This window comes from Thunnus maccoyii, chromosome 19 (genome assembly GCF_910596095.1).
Source record: "Thunnus maccoyii chromosome 19, fThuMac1.1, whole genome shotgun sequence".
Taxonomy (NCBI): domain Eukaryota; kingdom Metazoa; phylum Chordata; class Actinopteri; order Scombriformes; family Scombridae; genus Thunnus; species Thunnus maccoyii.
Genome location: NC_056551.1, coordinates 5330104 through 5345921, shown reverse-complemented (window position 1 = coordinate 5345921; position 15818 = coordinate 5330104). Strand labels below are relative to the sequence as shown.

The following is a 15818-nucleotide window of genomic DNA, read 5'->3' as shown; positions in this document are numbered from 1 at the left end:
CGGAAACATTTAACGTGTTTCACACTGCTCTCGGTGGCTCTGGGATATGGCTGCGTTTATGTATTTGCTTGGAAAAAGCGACATGTGTTTTTGACTTTCCAGGGTTATTGCTGACTCAGCACCAGTCTTAACAAAAGCTGAAAGTTTTAATCTTCACAGAGGCTTTGGCGGTCATAGCTAGGGTCGGGTCACCATTGACACAAGTAATTTTGATAGTGTCAGTCATCCAAATCTGCCAAAATGTGCAAAATGTCATGACAGGTAATCAAATCAACATTTATTGCTCTGAGCAGGACGGAGTATACAACTATTCTTAAGAGTCTTTTTTGCTGTGTGCAAATAGAAATCACAAGTTTGTGTTGTTTATTGTAAGTTATGTTGACATGGGATGTTGGGTACCAGGACAGCTTGTATGCTCAGCATTCTTTTGGTTTAACATTAATCATCAATCACACATTTGAATACCTTTGCTAAGCAACTGATGACTGTAACCACCAGCTCACTTTTCAAAAACAGTGACAGATGTTGATTGTTTTTAGCCATGCTAGCAGCATGGGTCTATGGATGGCAAAGTCGGTCTGTCGCTCTGTTGGTCCGCCACTTTGGTCCAGACTGAAATATCTCGACAACAATCAGAGAGATTGCAATGAAATTTTTTGCAGACATTCATGGTCTACTGACTGATCCCCTGACTTTTCCTCTAGCGCCACCATGAGGTTGACATTTGTGGTTTTTAGTGAAATGTCTCAACAAATATTGGTTCATTCTTACGGACAAGTTAAACGCAACTCCTCTTGAACACACCAATAATCAATATTTGTTTGGTATATCTATCATTCATTTTGAAACATGATCACCAGTAGAATTTAATTTCTGCCCCTCCCTGGTCAAATAACGTCGGCATTGATCCAGCTCAAAAGCAGAGCTCCGCTAATTAGTGCTTAGATGTTTTGATAACCAGATGGCCTCTCCCACCACTAATCTGCCCTCCCTCTTCGAGTTCAAGCACTGAAGGACAGGAAGGATGTACATCAAGGGCCAAAGTACTCAAAGTCATAAAAAGTAATGACAGCGTCTGCTGATGATGGCAGGCAGCTACAGTCCAAACATGTGCCTACGGTCCATTATTTGAAGACACTGTGAGAGTGGTCGTATCTTTTTACAATGTTCCTAATGGTTATGGATGAAAATGATGGCACACACGATGACGCCGCTATTTCCACGAGGCGCTAATGGCGGTCACATGCCATTTAGGGCTGGAGAGAGGGGTTAGTAATGGCAGTGAAAGGGGGGAGAGAGAGAGAGAGAGAAAGGGGAAGAGACAGAGGGTTAGGGGTTGTATTAAAACGATTAGAGATGAGGGGTTAAGATGGCAGCTCTGAGTGTGAGTGGAAGAGGAGCAGGCGGAGAGATGAAGAAAGGGATAGAAGTGTAAAATGAGCAGAGAGGAAGGTTTAAGATGGCAAGGCTAGACCTGCTTTGCTCTTTCCGTCTCCCCAGGGGGAGATGAGAGACGAGAATGTCTGTCATTCAGTGGACAGGAGTATATTTATCCTAACCTCCATTCCACTGACTCCCGCTGAACGTGTTTCTATCTCAGTTTGAGCTCTTTCTTTCCTCAGTTTCCTATTTCTTTTAATTTCAGTTTTCTCCCCTCTTTTTTTTGTGTTGTTTCACACTTCTCCCTTTCTCACTGTGAAGCCACCCATGTCCCATACCAGGAGGCTTTGATTTGATGCAGGTCAAAAGATGTTTAGCTGTAATTAAGTGATTATCACAATATAGATATGTGTGTTTTTCTGATATGGATATACTGTATCACAATATGGCAAAAATATGTAAAATCACATACAAAACTCTTCATATGTGTAAAATAGCAACTTCAATAACTAGCTTTGACTTTGCTGTAAAGCTACATCAATTTCATAAACACCCATCACCATTTTTCTTTGGATGTAGCAAGGTAGCTAGCCAGCTATGAAGAAAGATGATGTCCTCATTCTTAATCCCGCCTAAAAATCTCTGATTGGTCAAATGTCTCTAAAACAGGGAAAAATGAGCATAATACCAAAAAAAACCTTCACAAATCACTAAACAAATAGAAGATTTGGACATTTTTTTATGGAACCAGGCTACATGGATACGCAACTTGAGTCCAGACTCCACAAAAATGGACTCAGTAACAATGAAAATTATAGTTTAGAGAAGCGTTTACAAATATAGTGATTGGCTCATTAAAAATGCCCGCCATAAATAGAATTAAAAACTTGGGTTTGATACAATGAAAGTCTTAAGGATTGCTTCACATTGATGAATATAATCATTTAAATGCTTTTGAGACAACAGGAATATGTAACCTAGTCGCCACACAGTCGCTTGCACCAAAATCTATCCCTCTCCAGGTTTTTGGCTCAACATTTGACTGTATTTTTGACCTCCATGCATACATATTTCACTCTCGCTGTTAGAACTCGCTTTTGCCAAACCTTAATTTCTATCCTTTTTTTTTTTTCTTCTGCGTTTTTTCTGACTCACAAGGGCAGGCGGTGACAGTGTCGCAAGCGACTGTCAGAGTGAGACAGAAAGGAGAGGAGTGGCGTGTTGCAGTGTGAACAGCAGGCTAGTATCTCCACTCAAATAACAATTACATCAAGTGGTGTGTTAAATGAGGTGGCCCACGGTTCAGCGGCTGGGGCTAATCACTGCAGTCTGCTCCCTAAAACACGCCGATAATGACGGGCGGAGGGGAGGATTCGGTTGCCGCGAAATGCTTAATTTAACCCAGGCACATACATGTAGATGTAAAAACACACACGGCGGTGGATGGTAAACGTAAAGAAAGGGAAGTTTCGGACTTTGAGATTGTCAGAAAAAGAGATACACATCTGTCTTATGTCTCCTTCCCGTCGGCCAGTTCTAGAGGTGAAGAAGCAGCCTGCTCGTGTTCTCAGAGAGATGGAAACCGGCCCGTGGTGAGGTGATCTATCAGCAGCGGCTTTATCCTTTATGGCCCTCTCCATCATCACATCCACGCAGTAAATCCTTCCTCAAACTGACAAGCAGCTGCTGACATGTGGTTCCTATATAACGATTTCAAAACCAGTCTGGATTCATCTGAGGTGACGCTCATCGCAACGAGGAACGGGCCGATAGCTGATCTTGTGAAGTTCAGAGAAATGTTTCAGGTGTTGCAAAACATATGGGGACGTGAACATGATTCTTTCTTGGATACGGGTTTATTTAAATATTTGAAAGGCATGTTTCTGTATGTGACTGGGCTCGGTTTTGTTTTAATGCTGATCAGCTGTTGGATCGCAGCTGGTGATATTTTTTTTTCGGTCATTCCGCCCTGTCGGACCGGTCTGCTTTGTCCTAGAGGCCAGATTTCTGCTGCTCTCTGTGGCCTTTTGCTCAGAATAATATGCGCTGTGTCTGCAAAGTGCATGTGCATGTGGGCGGACGGGTTTGTATGTGTGTTCTTTTCCTTAACTTTTATTTATCCAGGGAGGTTTTTTTTTTTTGTTTTTTTTATTTTATTTTGCAACGCCCTGATTTAGTCTCACAACGTTAGCCACATTACCACCTCCTACACTACAGGCTTTAACTGTTGCACATAATGTTTGCTTCTGGAAGCTGGTTTTATTTTGGATCTGGTTCTAAACTGGTAGAATGATCTTAATTCAAGTGTCAATTCACCCAAATAACAAAAGACCTCTTCTTCTTACCTTTAGTGTTATCGAGCCATGCGGATACAGTAGAGTGAATGGAATTTAATTTATGGCACTCAAATGGAATTTAAACATGTCTTTCCAACTGTGGCCTGATTACTTTGGATAATTTGCAGACTTCACTGGGAACAGTTTTCATTGGAACTACTTTCTCCCAAAGAAATAGTCCACATGAAAATTGAAGAAATATATACTTTTTGTAATTTGGATGAAACAATCCTTTAAGCTCTTACAAAGGAGGAACATACAAAATATTAACACAGTCTATCTGGCAAGTTTTAGTACATTGACTGTCTAAGTTTTAGTTATTAAAACTTTTTTTTACTATAGTTGTTGAAAAAATTGGGTAAGGGATTTGGAAGGATTCCGATTTGATATTACTGGATTTCCTTGGAAGAAAAATGAACTGTTTTGCTGTTTTGTACCAGTTGTTAAGGAGTGTGATAATCATCCTTCCTCCCACATCACATATTGTCCCACCCAGTTAGAGAATCAGCATTCTTTCAGTCATAAGCCCCCCTTCCTAAACTTTTAGCTCCTTCTTTCTGTGTGTGTGTGTGTGTATGTGTAAAGGTAGGTATATTCACATGTGCTTGAAATTTCGGAGCACCTCTCCGGCCCATTTATCCTCTGTAGCAATAGGAAACCGTTTTATATGCATTGAAATTTGCCCATTGGAAGTCCCGAAAGACGAGCCATTACCTCTCTGACTGTACGCCTTGCACGGTGCTGAATATGTGAATGGGGAACATGGCCTCCACCGACACTGACACGGGAATGCTGCAGCGGGTGTGAATATGAAATACAGTCTCTTAAGGTGGAGCGCACAAATCTGAGCCCAGGACTTTTAAATCCGAGCCGCGTCTCTCTTAACGCGGTATGTGCAGATCTGAGATAGTCTCTGGTTTGCCGGCTGATGGACGAGACTTTGACAGACATTCTGTGTCAAAGGGAAGGGGCGGGCGGGGGTGGGGGGGTGTTATGGGGCCCTGCAGGGGCAGATTGAGCGGGCCAGGTGGCATGGCTCGTCGCTGGCATGTGGGGCACTCAGAGGGTGCTTCTATGTTTAGCCCTTACATGATGTTACATGTGCTGTTTTTCCTGGGCCTGCTGCGGGATGTAAAGGGGACAGAGCTACACCTCCTAAGTGGTTCTCCCACTGCAGTCCTTCTCAATGGACTTCTTTTATTGCATTTGTTACATTAGTATTGGTATGTACTCAAGTATCGCACATATTATAATCCAGTTGTTGTACCGGTAACAACACGCCCGCACTAACCCAACTCCTTGCTGTTGTTTTAAACACAGTGCTGAAGATGCTAGGATCATTGCAAGAGGGAGATATAGAGGAAGTTTGGTTTTTCTCCAATCCCTCATCCCTTCATTAAACTGTTTTCACCTAAAAATCTCGAGGGACCACCATGTCCTGTGCGAATTATAGTAATCATTGCAATCACGGAAAAATTATAGAGGTGAAAGTACAGGTTATTTATGAAACCTTTCTCTTATTTTCTCCTCGCTGTGAAACGTAGTTAGTGTTTTTATTAAATGTTGGACTTCAAGGACAGTTGGGATGTCAACTTCTCCACATCTTACTTTTTATACAATACAAGTAGCCCGCTGATGCTTTCAGCTGCCTCAGTCAGTTACGTGAACTTCGCTTTGCATGCGGTCGCGGCCCCCGTGAGAGACTCCCTGTTGTCGACCCCCGCTGTGCTGCCATGTCGCAGCGCTGCCCGGCTGGTATGTTATGAGTTATGAGTTGCATTTTTCCATTGAAACACATATGGTTGGTGACACATATTTGCATGAATGGACACAATGGAATGCTTTATTTCTTGTCTTTCTTTTCTTTATTCTGGAATTTTGGTATTTCTGTATTTTATGGTTGGGAACTGTTGACTTTGTGAGCTTGTTGAACCCGTTGGGACTTTGTATGTGATATCTGGCAATACAAATAAACTTTCAGTGTTAGCACATACACACACACACACACACACACACAGACCTCCTAGCTATTATACAGGACCTATGGGAGATCTAAATCAAGGATGTGCTCTTTCCCACTCCCCTCTATCACAGACCTCAAATTTTCTCACATCATTTCGGCATCTTCTTTCACATTTCTCTCACTAGTCAATCTATCAATTCAACCCCCCACCTCTCTCTCTCTCTCTCTCTCTCTTCATATCTTAAGTATAATAGTCTCTCACCCTTTCTCTCTCCCCCTCTCTTCTCAGAACCTTGAACACAACAAATTTTCCAAGCCTGAGTTTTAGCATTTCACCATCTCCCCACAGAACGCCTATTACTCAACCAAGTCAGCTCCACCGCACTTTGATGTGTGTGAGACCTCACTGGTGGATAAGTGCTGGTGTCGGTGTGTGTGTGTGCGTACGTGTGTGCGTGTGTTTGTGTGCGTGCGGTGGTGTGTGTGTGAGAGCTTTGCAGGCTTGTCATGGGCGGGTGATTGAGTCCAGACGTTGTGGGTTCCTCTCTCCACCGCCGTCCCCTTCCCCCTCTCCCCCCACCCCACCCCCCCCACCCCCCCCCCTCGGTTGTCGATTCAGAGTGTGTCGGGCCCGGGGCTGGCGGGGCCACGGCTCCCTAGGGTGCAGTAAAGTGATAGGGCAGTGCAGGGGGCTTGGATCGCCCCTGGGGAAGGAGGTCAGAGGTCTGAGTCTCAGCTCTGCTGAGCGAGGATCAGGGCCATGCTAGTCAAACACGCTTCAGGTGCGGGCCTTCCTGTAGAATTCACTGCTGCGTAGGCATGTTCACATCTGGATTTTGTGCATGTGTGTGTATGTTCAGGGATGTGCAGTGGTCTTGATCATGTATGTATTCCTCCTTCTATTTCTTTTTTGACCGAATTTTACTATATTGTTTTTAATATATTTCCAATTCCAGTTTCAGCAAATAAATAACTAGATAATATGTACTTACACTTATATGTAGTCTACAGATAAATAAATAAGTTCATGTGCATTTGTTAATGATAAAAGAAAATAAAGAATATGAATTATAGAAACTTTTAACACTATTACAGTAAAAACAGTTACATGGAAGCGTCTATTTGCATTTTCTGACTTTATCGACCTACTTTAAGTTTACTCAAACTTAGATGTTTCAGTTCAAATGATACTTTCTGTCTTTGCTTAGATGCAAATGATCATAAACCCATGTCCATGAGGGTCCACATACACTGTATGCGCCCATGTGTGAATAAGACCACCTACACAGGCGTCCAATATAGTACAAACAAAGCCTCATATGTATCTGCGTTCATATCCATTCAGGCATTTACACTTAACTGAGTCATAAAAAAGCAACATGCAGTTGTGGTCATTAAATGTGTGCATCAGCACAGCAAGAACCAACGGAGCATGATCAAGGCAAGGAAAAATACAAAAGACAAAAAAAGTGGAGCATACAGAAGTAGTTCCAGCAAATAAGTGTTATTTTTCAAAAAGTCACAGATGAAAAAGAGAAATTCATTGTAGGCAATCTTGTAAATCATTGAGCAGATTTGCTTTATGGCAGTATTGGATTTTTATAAGATTTTTGCATTAATGTGAGGAAGCATCTTGATTTACTTTGCTGAATCAGCTCAACACAGACATTCCTGTCTGCTTATTTTATCCATAAAGTGTTCTTCACTTGATTCACAAAGAAATTTAATCTATTGCTTTTAAAGAAAGTCTGGGAAGTTTAAAAAAAACAAAAAAACATTTGTGATCAATTATGTATTGAGTTTTTCACACAACAACCAAACAGGCACAAAAGTAACAATGTAAGGAAACAATGAAGATGAAATAAAAGAGGGGAGAGAAGAGGGATCAATATGCAACAAAAACAATATAAGGAAGTTTCAACGATTAAAAAAAAAAAAAAAAAAAGAAATATAGATATAGTATAACCAGCAAGGAACTTCAAGAAGAGCACGATGAGATCTGAGCAGAAGTTCACAAGCAGAAAATAACGGAAGTGAACGAGGCACAAGTCATTTCATGGCGAATTGAGTTTTTCCAACAGACTTCTTAAACTTCACCCTCCGTCCCTCAGCAGCTCCCAAGATGAACGACAGCAATGTCAGTCCATCACCTGGGCTCAGACACTGACCGAACACGGGCTCTCAGTCTGAATAATGGGCTGTCACTAACCCCTGACCTCAGCTCAGAGTCTAAGGTGTCAGATCGATATCAGCCGAGCACGGTGAGCAGCTCGTCTGACGGGAGGCATCCTGGGATGTTCAGCCGCTCTCAGAGGTTACGCTGTCTGTGTGCTCTGCAGGAGCGTCCGCCTTAAGTTCAAAGGCACAATTAAATCAAAAATTCATACATAACCAACAGACCGTCAGATTTATATATAGTGAACCGAAGCATCTTGCAGATTGTTCCTCTCTGCACTTGCCTGGCAGGTGCTGATGGGACATTTTTTTTAGCGGGGTTATTTTAACAGGACAGGCCTCCTGGAGTTATGTGGCATTAGAGGTGATAGAGGGGATACGTATGTCTGGGCCCATGTATGTGCGTGCCTGTATGTACTATATACACCATCAGGTATGAACACTATCTGTTAAAAGCAGACAGTTCTGTGATTGGAACATTGGATTGTTGTAAACTGCCGTCATGACAACCTGAGCAACCATCTTTGGCACATAGGGGTTTTATGAGTCGGTCTGTCGGCCCCTCGGGGTTTTACACTGACTGACTGATGGAGCCCTGCTGTGTGTGTGAGTGTGTGTGTGCGCGCATGTGTGTTGACTGACACTAACCCCATGCTGCTGCTGCTGCTTTGACCTCCTTGACACCAGAATAGCGTAGCCAGTAATTAACCCGCAGGACGGACTCGTCCATGTAAGACAGGAGGAGAATCACTCCTCTCTCTCAGTTTGTACACGGTCAGAAATATTCATCTTAAAGGGTCAGGTCACTCAAATAACCTAATTCACAGCAGTCACTCAGGGTGATCCACAGAAGTCTCTTAATGTTTCACAAAGGAGCTGCTTTCTACTGCAAAAATAATGAAACATGTCACATGTGTTGTGCAAATATTGCAACATTCATAATGCGCAAAAGATGACATTCCACAGTAGATCGCGTGCCTGGAAATAAACACAGGTCAGCTGATTAGTATTTGTCCTGCATGAATAAACATCTCATTTATTTTGTGGTTGTAAAATAAAGAAAGTAAAGTTTTTGCAGATTTTATTTGCTTACGTTGCACTTTTTTCCTTCCACTTTAGGTCGAGAGTTATTGTCAGTCATAGCTTTGATGTCATTTAGGTGAAGAATCAGGAGACTCATTTAGTGCTCAACCCAAAAATGTCTCATGTTTCAACAGTGTCCGGTTTAATTCAGTTACAACAGGTCAGCTGAGCATGAAAAAATGTAAAACATGTATTCACATATGTCAAATAGTAATGTTTCCCATAATAAATAAATACTGAATTAATATATATTTGGATTTAAAGAGGCACTCCACCAGTATTACATATGAAGATTGGTTTACTTGTTTTGGTTAGCATTGTTCAGCCTGTGAAAACAGTTGCATAATGTCTTCTGTGGCTGTTGAGGAACTCTCTAACGTCTAATAAAATAACCCTGATGATGTCATCAGTGTAATCTCAAACTGGATTTGAGACATTTTTCAGAAACGCTTCATATTTTCCAGAAAGCATTACACATTGGGACCATAGAATCAGAGGGTCTAATGAAAGACACCTTTTAGTTGCATTATGGGAAATGTAGGATAGAACATTTTTGGAGCTTGACCAATACTATCTCTGCTGCTTCAACAATCAACTTTTTTTTTTTTCTCTCTGTCTCTTGTAAATCCTCCAACTTTAGAGAAGTACAATACTGGAAAGTCCCTTAAATGCAACTTTAAGTGCAGACAAATTACATTGTTTTTTTTCCAGAAAACAACCTTAAATCATTAGGAAATCATGGACCTAGCGTGATTTTGTTTAGCACCGTTTAAAATTTCAAGACTTTGGCTAAACGAAAAAAAAGTGTTTTGTGGTTTCTCAAAACAAAGTATTAAAAAAGTATCCCTCTGGTATCAGCGCTGATGATCCTCAGACACTAAAAAGTCTTGTATGTAGCTGTTTTTTTCTATAAACAGCTTGTTGTCATTTTGTCAGTTTCCAGTTTGTCACACAGCGCGCACTGGCACACAACAACAGGACCTAATGTGCAAACAGACGGCGATTAGAATATACATGAAGCTTCGCACAGAACATTCTCCGACTGAGTGTGTGGCTTCATGCAGCCTGGCACACAGTGTGGCTGCAGCTGTATTGAAAGACGAGTTAGTGATTGGCACAGTCAGGACCACCGCGATCCATAAACAGACAGCCTGCTCTCATTCTTCCTTCCTCTGTTTCCTCTCGCTCTCTGCAACCTCTGTTTTATTTTTTAAGTATCCGAGGTGCCTTCCCACAAGCAGCAATGTGTTTTCAATCTGAGGCCAATTATTCACCTCCCCTGGTTTTGTTCCCAGCACAGAAAAAAAAAAAAAAACACAGAGCGCTGTCTATACTTTACAGGCTCCATTTTTCCCATCTTTCTGCTGTCGACGCCCAGTCGGACTGAGCCCCCTGGCAGACACATTATGTGTTTAAATACATGTTGTGTGCGTGTGTGTGTGTGTGTGTGTGTGTGTGTTTGTGAGCGCATGGACAGATGTGTGTATATAATTAGCCAACAAAGTAATAATGGCTTTAACTTCCCAGCGGCGAAGCTATGAATGATGGGACAGGTGGAAGGAGGGTGATCGAGACCTCCCAACCCCGAGGGCAACAGGACAGACCCCATCTGGTGACATCACATCACATGACCACAGCCTTTTTTTCACCCCTTTTTTGTGAAGAGTTCCCCCTAGAGGCTGCGATTGGGAACTACAGGGAGGCATTTCAATCGTGTTTTGTTTAAAAAGCCAGTTAGTGCACATGGTTTTGCGGAGGAGTAAATTGAGGGACTTGATATAGAAGCAGCGTGAGGTCTGCAGCCTGTGGTTAGTGCGCCCTCTTGTCTTTCAGTGCAGACATTATCACTGTGTGTGTGTGTGTGTGTGTGTGTGTATGTGTGTGTGAAGACAGAAGCTTCATGTGTTTCTGTGGGCTGAAAGTATCTCCTCTTTTCTTTCTTTGTGGTATAACCCTGGGAAGCTGCCCCTCGTCTGACCCGACTGTGTGCATGAGGAAAACAACAGGAGGGCTTTATCCTCTCCCAGCTCCTCTCCTCTCCTCCTCTCCTCCCCCCTTTCTTACTTTCTTTTACCCTCTTGTTTTGTCTACATTCCTTTTCCTTTTTTCTCTTTTTTGTTCACCTCCTCTCCCACTTTTCAGTTCCTCTTCCACTCCTTTTCTCCTCTCTTATCTCTATCATCTCCTTTCTTTTTCTCCTCTTCTCCCCCACTTCTCCGCTCTACTCTTCTACCCTCTCCTGTTCTCCTTTGTCCTGTTTAGTCTCTTATTTTTGCATCCTTCCTCCACCCACTTATTTGCTCCTCGTCCATCTATCTTCTCCTCTTTCTCTCCTGTCCTCTTTTTGCTTCCTACAACTTTGATATTTCTTTTTTATTATCGCTACATTTTCAAAAAGGACTAAAAAAAACTATAACAAACAAACACCTCTACTCTCGTCTCACTGCTCAACTTTCACCCAGCCAGCGCTGAGGATGCTGAGGTCATGTCCTCATGTTTTCTGAGAATTTAGGTGTGCATTCGACTGCAGTGGGTTTTTACATGATTAACTTGCCAAATTGTTTTAGGCTGATTCCAGCATTTTTAGACTCAGTATTTATTTTTGAAACTTTTTGTCCAACAAAATGAAGAAAAAAAAAAAGGATAGAATTCATTATTTTTCCACAAGCATTTCCTGGCAGTGTGAACAGGGCTTTAAAACAGCCTTTAGACCTTCATGTTGGACGATAGAACGGTGACGCTTTATTTACAATAATTTCCCAACAATTTCCTAACAAGTTTCCTGGAAGGAGCATATAATGTTCCCGGAAAAAAGGGAAAATAAAGACTTCTCAGACAGATGTTTTAGTTTGTCGGGTTGATTTTAAAGGTACTTGTTAATTTCCAGAGGTGACCTGCATGAAAAATAATTGTTTTCTATTTCTCTCCATTTCACTTTCTTGCACCCTCTTGTTTTCCTCCTCACTCTTCTCCTCTCCTTCCCTCTTCTCTTTATTCTCTTTTCTTCTACTCACTTCCTCTGCACTCCCTCTTTCCCTTCAGCTCTCCTTCACTCTAATTACACTCTCTCTGTGTGTCTGTCTCTCTTGCCATTCTGGCTCTGCCTTCCCTTACCTGGTCCATACCAAAGAGTGACACAAACACAACAGATGGGGATAAAGAAAGCAAACAAGCGGGGGAGCTAACTGAAAAGAAGGATTATCCATAGATGTGTGCTTTGCTAAGAGCTCCGGTTACTGATTCATTGATAAGCCCCTCTAACACGCCGTGAGTCATTCAGCCAATCAGGGATCATTAATCCCCAAGACAAGTGGATTTAGGATTTAGGTGCTTTTATTCGCTAATGGCTCATTATGACACATTTATAACTGACGCTAAACTGCTGAACCGTGCTGGGGGTTTTTTGGAGGGTTTTTTTTGTCCGGGTCCAATCGTTCTTTCTGCCTCCCGCCATCAAAAAACCCCCCGAACCCTCGATCAGCTCTCACCACCTCCTGCTGTTCAGAACAACACCGAGACCAAAACACAACTGTTGAAATTGCCTGGATCAGCCCTGTGAAGGCTTAATGACTCACTAAATAGCCTATAACAACAAAGCCATTTAGAAACACAGATGAATAAATCTCACTGGTAATGAAAATGAAGAAACCCTGATGCTAAAGATCATGCATACAGCCAAAGGTTTACAGCTCGATAAATGAATGAATGTTTCTCACGCCTCAGTCCAGCCCTCGGCGGGGGGTGATGGATGTGCTCTCAGGATAGAGATCAGAGTACAGATCAGCAGGAGAAAAGCTCTGGTCAGCTTCCTCCGAGGAAAAAAACAAAAGACAGTAAAGGCTCAAATCTCATCTAATCAACTACATCTTGAGTCAGGCTTTGTGTTTATGGCTCTGTGTCTTATCAATATTTCATTTCTGCCACTCAAAAACCTCCTCATAACCTCCATCTGGCAAACAGCTGGAGCACCGTCATGTACTGGTGCTACTAGGGGTGGAGCCGAATCCGAACATGGTATTCAGAAAAGGACAAATAGTGGGTTTTAACGAATATTTATTTCATACAAATATTTTAAAAATGATTTGTTTTCAGGAACAAAAAAAAAACAAACATGTCAAATAACACAGGTTGGGACTCGCAGCGTAGCAAAGTTACATCACTGTCTGTTTCTGTGTCATGGCTGTATAAATAGCTCCAGATCTCTCTGTCTGGTGGAGTTGAGGTTTAGCTGAGTGGTCAGTACAGATGTCTGTGGTGTGGGAGATTGGGATTTGAGACCTATGGACCTGAGGGAGCCCTCCCTCTCAGAATAGTTTATTAAAGAACACTTAAATATCCTAAAATTAGAAATGTAATAAAACAAAAACTGGATTTTTTTTTCTTTCATTCAAATACAAATACAAATAATTTTGCTGCCTCAACAAACACAGATACAAATACAAATACTGGGCTCTCTGTACATCCCCAGGTGCTACTCTCAGTACACATTTTATCATCTTTTGTAATAAACATCTACAGTCCATACTTTAGATATTAGTCACATACATCCTCTTTGCTACATATGTTGGCCACATTTGACCCCATTCAGAGCTACCATTAAAAACTCAATGTCCTGTGATCTGATCGTAAAGAGACAGCAAAAAATGTGCATTCAAGACACGAATAAGAAACTGATTACCCAAGCTACATCTGTAGGCAGAAAGAGTTGCACATTGTTTCCAATCATATTTTATTCTTAGTACTTTATTAGTCCTTCCTCATGTCATTCTTGTTGCCTGATCTTAATTTATTAATATCTTTCCTTTTCTCACTTACCTCTAGAGCTTTCAAGCATCAAAGCACTGACATCTCAAATTATTGAGATTACATCTCAAATTCAAGAGCAACTTGCCTTATAGGAACTATTTGTTTGGTAAAAAGTAGTTCCAATGGTGAAAGCGGCTAAATTAGGAAACTCAGAGATTAGAACAGCTAAAGTCCATGCTTGCCTGCTAGAGGCAAAGATGGCCACTTTTGATTTTTCTTCACTGAAGTGTTACATAGTGATGAATGTTTTTGGGAAGTGAAATCCAATCAGACGTGGTCACTGGAGACTGATTTCCAGAAGCGTATTGATGCCAGGAGTAAACGCTGTTCCCGCTCCAGGCATAATCTGGCTGTATCTTAATGCAAGTGTCAAGCTCAAAACAGGGCCATCGTCACTTTCAAAAAACTTTTTCTCACTTTTCTCTACGAAAGGCATTAGTTAGAAACTGCTTAATCTTGGCTTATCTCAGTTGTTACTCCTGGGTCAGGTTTGATTGACAGCCACTGACACTTGCAAGGTTGAAGCTAACATTCAAGGCTTAGCAAGGACACGGGAGGACAAAGCAGGCTATCCCACAGTGCTTCTGGCTGAGGACCTGATACTGTGGAGCCAGCTGACCCCGGTAGTCATAATATCAGGGAGCAGCTCTGAAACTGAGGCTAAGGGAGGCCATGCTGTGCCTGCCTGGAGCCAAAGAGCTCAGCTGGTGCTGCAGGGGGGAAAAGAAAATGGGAGAGAAAACAAGGGCTTTGGTTTCACATTTGACCAGACTATAATTAGAGAGAGAAAAAGATTAGAATATGGCTGACGATGCCACAAGACACCCACACACCCCGCTATCACACACACACCCACACACACATCCGCTCATCTGCAGCCCCTGCAAACCCAGTAGGACGGCTACTAATCCTGCAGCACATTTACAATCTGTGTAACGACAACCTGATACCCCCAGCAGGCCACGGCGAGTACACACCTCCCTTTATGCTACTCACGCCTCCTGAAGCCCGAACATGTACATGTCAGCGGCAACAGCTGCGTCTCAACCCCTCCCTCCCTGACTCACCTGGCCTCGGATCAGCTGACTGTTACTGTTGTTCCCTTGGCGAGGAGCAGGAGTAGGCGTAATATCTGATCCGTGGCCAGTGAGGCCCGGTCCGTAAGGGTAAAGAAACCCCCCGTGGCGCTCTGGGAAGTTGACCCGTAACAGATCATCAGCCTGCTGCATGCTCCAGCACGGTCTCCGGCCTGTCTCCCCTGATGGCTGTCACTGTGTCAATGAACAGAGGTGGAGTATTGAAGACATCCGCAGCATGTCAGTGATACTGAACTGCGGGCCATTAGCAGCTACAGAGACACAACCAGCCGGCCGTCCAAGCCTAATCTGTCTCTGCTAAAAGCCTCAGAAATGCAACCTTATACGGCGCCTATGGGAATATGTGTTTTCAATCACTCTCCTCGGGAATGAATACCTGGCATATCTCACCACTGCACTTTTTTCCCCCCTTCTCCTGTCCACTCGGTTTACAGTAAACACCAGGCGAAAAATCTTGGGGCTGTTTCAAGGCAAGGCTTGAGAACAGGCCTCATTTTCCCAGACTCACAGATTCCATGAGGGGCTCCTACATCAAGCTGTCATATTGGGCTAATGAAAATCTCATTCTACAGAGGGATCCTCTTAAAGCTGCTAAAGGCACATGCTAACCAGGGGATTAGCCCTGTAACGCTAGGGGACTTTAATTTCAGCACCAGCATAAGTCATCTCTGCTGAGCACTAACATTGATATATGGCTTAGGACTGACTAGCGTGTGTCGTAAGAGGTTTCTGCCGGGGGGTGGGTGTGTAGCAGGGGGATTCGGTTGAGTCTCGCAAGAGGCTTGGGTTGATTAAGACTGACACGATGAGATCCTGTAAACAAAACCAGAGGAGTCGGAGCCTGGATGTATCTTTCCACAGTCCATCCTCTGTTTCCGAGCACATATGGTAACCTTTTCTTCAGCTGTAGCCTCAACAAGATACCTAAAGTATCATCTCTTGTCGACAGTATTCAGAACTCTGTGGAGAACACATCAT

General features: G+C 42.7%; 1 protein-coding gene across 1 annotated transcript in view; it reads left to right on the top strand.

The window, feature by feature from the left end:
* The window catches only part of LOC121885542 (ephrin-A5b-like), a 76887-nt gene that overhangs the window by 45116 nt on the left and 15953 nt on the right, over positions 1–15818 (top strand). The window lies entirely within an intron of this gene.